At 41.7% G+C, this 8099-nt stretch overlaps 1 protein-coding gene across 1 annotated transcript in view; it reads right to left on the bottom strand.

Annotated features, from left to right (window-relative positions):
• The window catches only part of FBXL7 (F-box and leucine rich repeat protein 7), a 369750-nt gene that overhangs the window by 157089 nt on the left and 204562 nt on the right, over positions 1–8099 (bottom strand). The window lies entirely within an intron of this gene.

Below are 8099 nucleotides of genomic sequence, written 5' to 3'. Positions count from 1 at the left end.
TTGCTCTATCTGTCCTCTGATCATGATGCTTCCATCCATTCAATGGATTTACTTTATATTTGCAAGGTAATCTTATTCTAGCTGAGCTATTGGGTGTTTTCAGGGAAAAAAATTTTTTTTTTCCTGTTTAACTTGTATAAATGGTGTTATAACTCCTAAAAAGGTACCATTTTTCTTATGAAATTTAACCAGACTATATGCACCTTTTTCCCTTTTTTGCTTCATGCCTTTCCTTTTTCAGTAAGAATACACAAATTAATATTCACTGCACAGAACTAGGAGTATTTTTAAAAATTGATAACTTTTATCCTTTGTATATCCAACAACAGCATTTTCTGGGAAAAGGAAAAAAAAACACACCAAAGGAAGGAGCTTTAAATCTCCCACAAAAGGTAGTGAACGCCATAGAATGACTTCCTTCATTTACGTAATTTCACCATGACTGTCGATCCACAACTTCTGGAAAGAAAAATTCCTTTTTTTTTTTTAAAGAGTTGAAAATTCATGAGACCTATATGAGAAGAAGTTGTAATTACAAATTCTTGTAATTACAAGTACAAAACACTCATATCTATCCAATGGATAAATCACCCACAAAGTGGGTTTGATGTTTAATATCAGGCAGAACTGCTATCAACATGAAAAATATGTCTGAAAATTTAAAGTGTGTCTGTGTAAGTGTGAAAGCCCAACACTAGGCAATGTCGAAAACAAGACCATTGATTAACATATCATATTTCTATCTATAAGAATATTTTCTAAGGGTACCTGGGAGGCTCAGTGAAGTGTCTGCCTTCAGCTCAGTTCATGATCTTGTGGTCCCAGGATCGAGACACACACTGGGCTCCCTGCTCAGTGGCGAGTCTGCTTCTTCCCTACTGCCCTGCTTGTGCTCTCTCTCTCTCAAATAAATAAATAAAATTTTAAAAAAGAATATTTTCTAAATAACCATTTTTGGCAATGTGCCATCCATTTGCGTTGAGAAACGTTACAAGAAAGAGCATGAAGTTATGTGTGATTTATGTGCTTAAAATTGTCTTTTAGACCACCTCCTTGAATGCTATCCCCATTATGAGAACACATAGGAGACACTTAACTTCTCTATTAGGAAAATGTATGATTTACCAGGGCAACTGCATTTTTTTCATGGCTTACAAATATATTGAATTGTGAAACTGATTGTGTTTCTCTCTTTGTTTGGCCAGTCACGGAATTCAGTCCAATTTGTGACCACTTCTGACCAACCCAGCAATGCCCAGCCTTTGTGAATGTTAAGTGTTTCTTGGTTGCGTTTCATTTTTCTATCCTTTCTATTTCTCGCTATGCCAAATTGATTGTACCTCTCTACTGATTTTATTCTATGCTCTTGGTTAGCAACCTCAAATTCATTTCGTCTAAAAGGTAAGGGTTTATTAGGAACACAGGGAAGCACACATATTTGTCAACAAAAATAACTTCTCGTTAGATATATAAATGCTCTCACTTGTGATTCATGACTAGTTGCAAGTGTGTGTGTGTGTGTGTGTGTGTGTGTGTGTGTTTTCCTTTAGGAAAGTCAGTTGCATAAAATGCAACTCATCTTAAGGATCAAATGAAGAGAACACCACGTTCAAGTGAAGTCTGAGGAGGGCTGTGCCCAAAATAGGAGGCTTCGGGTTGATAGTAAATAGACAACCCATGGTTTTAGAAGCAGGTCATTTGTCAGATGGACATTCCAGCTGAGGTCTAAAGACTCTCAATCCAACATTTCCCATGTGTTCACGCACAGAGAGTGAAGGGGAAACGCTACTGTGCAGAACGTGTGGGAAAGGAGGTGGAGGAAAACCAGGATGATGAGCCTAGAACCCCTCACCCTCCTTGAGACAGAAGGTCTGAGAGACTGGACCTTAGAGAATGATTTTTTTAAAAAAGTTTTTATTTATTTATTTGACAGAGAGAAATCACAAGTAGACGGAGAGGCAGGCAGAGAGAGAGAGAGAGGGAAGCAGGCTCCCTGCTAAGCAGAGAGCCCGATGCGGGACTCGATCCCAGGACCCTGAGATCATGACCTGAGCTGAAGGCAGCGGCTTAACCCACTGAGCCACCCAGGCGCCCCAGAGAATGATCTTTGAAGACAATTTCTTTGGACAGAACTTGGCTGTGAGTGCCCCATCACCACCGCCAAATGAAGCAGGTATGGGGTGCCTCCTCCAACTTCAGTCTTGGGAAGCAGGGAGCTTTAAAAAAACTACTTGAAACCAATAAGGTAGAAGGATGGCCCTCCTGGAAATTGGTACAATCAATTGTACAATCAATTGATTGAGGTACAATCAATTTTGACTCTCCTTTACTATCCTGGAAAGGATAGTAAAGTGCTGGTGAGGATGTGGGGAAATCGGAACCTCCTACAATGCGGGTGGGAATATGAAATGGAGCAGTCACTGTGGAAAACAGTCTGGAGGGTCCTCAAATGACAGAGTCCCCACATAACCACTCATTCTCCTCCTGGGTGGATACCAATGAGAAATGAAAATGCATGTCCGCACAAAAGCTTGCACATAAATGTTCATAGCAGTGTTCTTTGGAACAGGCAAAAAATGAGAAGCAATCCGAAGGTCCATCAGCTGATGAATGGATAAGTAAAATGAGGGTAAATCTATACATGGAATCATATTTGACAATAAGAACAGGAAGTACTGATGTACACTACACCACAGATAAACCTCATACATGCTCTGCTGAATGAAAGAAGCCCATTACAAAAGACCACATACTGTGCAATTCCCCTTATAGGAAATACCCAGCATGGGTGAACCTACAGAGACAAAAGGGAGATGAAAGGTTGTCTAGGGCTGAGGGGTAGGGAGAAATGAGGAGGGAATGCTAATGGGTATGGGGTTTCTTGTCCGAGTGATGAAAATGGTCTAAAATGAGATTTGGTGATGGTTGTACAAGTCTGCAAATTTACTAACAACTGTTGAACTACACATATAAATCAGGAAATCACATGCCATATGATTATATCTCAGTGAAGCTGATAGGAAAAGAGGACTTTTGGGTCACCTTCAGCTCAGGTCACGATCTCAGGGTCCTGAGATTGAGCCCTGTGTCTGGGCTCCCTGCTTAGCAAGGCGTCTGCGTCTCCCTGTCCCTCTGCCATTCCCCCTGCTTGTGCACATGTTCTCCCTTTCTCTAATAAATAAACAAAATCTTAAAAAAAAACACAGAAAAACACAGAAACACAGAAAAAAGGCTTTTTAAAAAAAAAACTAGCATAAAAATAGCACAATAACCTAATTGCGGCAATACCTGCTGAGTTCCAGCCAGAAACATCTGAAAGACAGAGGCTCCCTGATGCATATGAGCTGTACTTTGGGAAGTAAAGGTGCTTTGTGTGTGTTCCTGCGGCCCAGCGACAGTTGGTGGGCAAGTGTGAATCAGCAAGTGGCCATGTGCCTCAAATCCTGTTCCTGCAGCCCAGCTGGAGATGTGACGGGGAGCCCAGGGAGGAAGCCGAAGGCGGCCCCCAGTTGGGAGGGGGCTGCAGGAGCTACAGACAAAAAAAGTGAAAACAGGGGTGCATCCATCCACATGACAGAAGCCACAGGTGAGAAGGCCCCAGGGGTGGAGGGAGTCCCTGAACCAACCAATGGTAGTCATGGGAGAGAAAGAGTCAGCTTTGAGACTCTGCTAAGTCCAAAAAATGGGGACAGCAATGCTATGACAGCCACCATGAGCAAGAACCCCCTTCCCCTCTGCCCGCTGCCCCCTAGAGGTCTCAGAATCTCAGTTTACAAGGGGGAGCATGGGAGCAGGAGAAACTGTCAAACTCTGCTTCCCCCAGCTGCGGGCTGTGGGCTTTCCACCTGCACCAGTGCCATGGAGGGAAGCCGGAAGCCACCTTCCACTGAGTTGGAGGCTTCAAGACTCTAAGGGTTTGGACAATTGAATGACTGAAATAAGGGAGTCTCTGCGTCTCTTTCACAACAACCGGAGAGTCTGGGTTCACGTGAGTGTTTGCCCCCGGAGGCAGGGAGGGTCCCTGCTGAGTAATGAGGAGACCATGGAGACAAAATAGCTTTGCTTACTGAACATGTGCCACAAGCCATACTTGTCTGACATAACATTCACACATTTCCTCCCAAGTGTTACATATTTATTTGTCATGGTTAATTTTATGTGTCAACTTGATGGGATCGTGGGGGCCCCAGATATTTGACTGAACATTATTTCTGGGTTATGTCTTTGAGTATGTTTCTGGATGAAATTAGTATTTGCCTTGGTGGGCTCAGTGAAGCAGTTGGCCCTCCTCATTGTGGGTGGGTATAACCCAATCTGCTGAGGACTTGAACAGAACCAAAAGGCACAAGAAGGCAGAATTCAGCCCTCCCTGACTGATTTTTTTGAGCAGAGACATGGATCGTTTCCTGTTCCTGGTGTTCCTGGCTCTCAGATCTCTGCACTTGGACTGAATGACCCCACCAGCTTTCCTGGTCTCCAGCTAATGGACAGCAGATCAGACAACTTCTCAGTGTCCGTAATTGTATGAACCAAAACCTCACAGTATATCAGATGTACATATACATGTATGTATATATATGTATATATGTGTATAAATAGATGAGTATATTTGTGTATATACATGTATGTGTGTAAATACACATACACACACACATACATATGTATCTCCCATTGGTTCTGTTTCTTTGGAAAAATCTAATACGTTACTTCATCGAAACCAAATAAATATCCTGCATCATGAAACTTGATATGATCTCTTAATCTGTCAGTGACACCCCTTTTCTATGGACCACATCCTGGGTTCTGGTGACTCTGGCACCATTTCCATACATGGGAAGGCAGGCATCGGCTCTACATAGGGGCCCAGGCACCCAATCACACTTCAGATTTTCTCAAGGGAAATCACAGATCTGAAAAAGCGCATTGTTATTTATTTTCTTGCTCTAGAGCCAGACAGTTATCAAAGTGTAAGATAATGACACAGTCATTCATGGGAAAATACACAGCGGCACAATATTGACCCTCCTTTCTTACCAGATCTGGTGAGGGGCTTCTCAACTCCCTCTCCATGATGGAACTTGGCAAAGAGTTATTAGACATTAGACAAAGTGACACCCTCTCTACAGTCACTTTTCTGCCTCTCTACTTCTTTTTTAAATTTCAAGGGTTTGACATACTGAGGCTTTGAAAATAAGTCTGTTTGTGTGACATTTCTAATTTTACAGATCTTATGTCATGTGTTCATTGAAGTAATTGTTGAACATCCGTGGGAGACAAGTTCTGGGGCTGTGATGTAGGTGTAAAAGAGGCACATGGCTAAGGACCCCTTAGTCTAACAGGGAAGACACGGAAACTGGCAGCTCTCAGAGCGTGCCCTCAGTGTTGCAGCAGAGGTACAACAATGAGCTCCAGGCACCTGCTGGAAGAAGGACTGGGGAGTGGTGACAACAGTGGAGAGGTGAATGTGACTCTGGAAGTAGGGTGCTGGGTCTCACATCTTAACTTTGCCCACTTACTGGCTGTGGGACTCTGGGCAACTTAGTAACCTCTCTGTGTTATTGTCTGTTCATCTATGAAATGGCATGATAATTGTATCTCCCTCATAGAGTAGTTTGAGAGATTACAGTTAGCTCATAGAAAGCGCATGAAATGGTTTTTGAAACACGGTAAGGCTCACATACATTTCGGATATGATAATTAGCAGGTCTCATTTACTGTGGCAATGAGCAAGTATCTACTGTTTTGTATCCAGAAAATAAAACAGACATAACTCCTATCTATATATGCCATTGGATACAAGAATGACAAGTGCCCCTCTGGCTGTGAGAGAGGGTAAGAATTTGAATACTTCACTTTCCAGTTTTTAAGTTGGAGGAAGGCAAAGGGAATGGTTGCTAAGGAGACCAGACCTTGGGTGGTAAAATTGTCTCCTTGGTATAGAATTTTTTAAAAACCAGCCACCTTTTAGAGTGAGGGACAAAGATGATCAATCAGAAACAAGCCCAGTACACTAACATATTTGTGTTTAGAAATAATTTGTGTATATTTTCCATTTTATGCATTTGTCAAATTTAAGAATTGGGTAATTTATTCAGATGTATTGTTTTAAGCAAGAAAAATTTATGAGTTCATAAAACAGTATTGTAACATTCATGCCCAGTGAAGGGTCACATCCTTTTAAATTCAGATTCTTAAATTTAAGTAGATTTCCCCAGAATTTGGGACCATTTAGTTTGTCAGGCCACTGAAAAGCTTAAAAACAAGAAATGAATACACTGAATTTATGAATTTTATTTAAATATTTAATGAAATTTAATTAACTTAGTTGTGAAGGTCCCCTTGAAAGTGATTGCTAAACTGAACCAGATTTATAAATAGAATGAAGAGAGTCTGAATGTAAGAGCTTATGAAGGGCGCCTGGGTGGCTCAGTGGGTTACGCCGCTACCTTCGGCTCAGGTCATGATCTCAGGGTCCTGGGATCGAGTCCCGCATCGGGCTCTCTGCTCAGCAGGGAGCCTGCTTCCTCCTCTCTCTCTCTGCCTGCCTCTCTCCCTACTTGTGGTCTCTGTCAAATAAATAAATAAAATCTTAAAAAAAAAAAAAAGCTTATGAAAAGTTAGGTTTTAGAAGTTGCAACTTCAGTATACTGAATATTCATTAAAAGAAGCAGAAGTTAGTACAAGTGATTTTTTCCTTTGGGTAAAACTCCCAGAAAAACACCAAATCCTACACTGAAAACAACTAATAGGAAACAAACCTTAATTGAAAACCATGAAACCAAATCCTATCCCATCATTTTGAGAAGTTCAGATTCCGATGCTGATTTCTCCGGATGATCATTGTTCATCATTCATCACAGCGTCTCAAGCCCTGCTCCCCTCTGACATTTATTACACTTGGATATTTCCTGGTCGTTTAATCTCCATTCCAAACTCCATGTAAATGGTGCTTAAGTAGCTGAGAACTTCAAAGTTTATATTTGCCATCATTTTAGAAACACGACATCCCAAATTTCCAGCTGACACATCAAACTTTCTTTGCAAAAATCCTTCTTTCCCTACATTTCCTCTCCCAATATTGTCACTTCCATCCCTCCTACCACTAAGCTTAAAACTCAAATGCCTTTGCTTCCACCAAATGTTTTGTGCCCTACATGCCATTAGTTGTGAGTTCTACTGAGATTGCAATTTATTTCTCAACCACCTTCCCTATTTTGTTTGTCACTACCTGATTCAAATCCCCTGAATGGTTTCTCTGTTTTCTTCTCTACTTGTTCAATTAATCACAAAAGCCATTTTCAGTATCAACCTCCTATGGTATACCTAGGACATGATTAAAACACTCATGCACACGTGCGCACGCGCGCATGCACACACACACACACACACACACACACACACACACACAAAACCCTCAAGGCTCTGTCTTGCCTGATAGATTTGAAGCACTTCCACATAGAAAGCAAGGCCTCCGTGATGGTTCTAACTTCCCACCCACCAGTCTCCACCAGTTCCTCCTCTCTTTTCCACAAGTATAGGATCTATTCAGACTTCAAGACCTCTATCCAATGCTCTCCCTGAATCTCTCTCTCTTGTGCTTCCATTGTTAGAAATCCCTTTCTTTTCTGAATTCCAAGCACATCACAGATCCTTCTTATGTGGTTGAAGATCTCCAAAAACCAAACAAAATAAGGAAAAGGAAAGGAAAGAAGAAAGAATGAAAAGAAGTAGAGCAGAAGAAGGAAAATAGGCAAGAAACAGTTAAAGAAAAGGAGGGAAGAAGAGAGTGTGAGAGGGAGGAAAAGGTTCATGGACATATCTGGGTCTGCTCTGGGACAGGTCCTTTTTCATAACCTTCTTCACTTGTTACTCATCTGATATTTACAACAACCAGTCCTAGGAAATACCTTATCATAACCCATATTTTTCAAAAGAGGATGCAAATCAAGAAATTAAATGCCTTGCCCAAAGTCTAAGCAGCCAGCAGCGTCTTGAGCAGGGGTTGAAGTCCTGGGTGTGATTGGTGGCCCAGAAGACTAGCAGCACATGGGAAGAAGCCACAGAATCAGGAGAAAGTGTGTGTCTCACGGAGGTCAAGG

The sequence above is a fragment of the Mustela lutreola genome, chromosome 5, assembly GCF_030435805.1.
Source record: "Mustela lutreola isolate mMusLut2 chromosome 5, mMusLut2.pri, whole genome shotgun sequence".
NCBI classification, from domain to species: Eukaryota; Metazoa; Chordata; class Mammalia; order Carnivora; family Mustelidae; genus Mustela; species Mustela lutreola.
The sequence above is the reverse complement of the archived record's forward strand: the minus strand, read 5'-3'. Positions and strand labels throughout refer to the sequence as shown.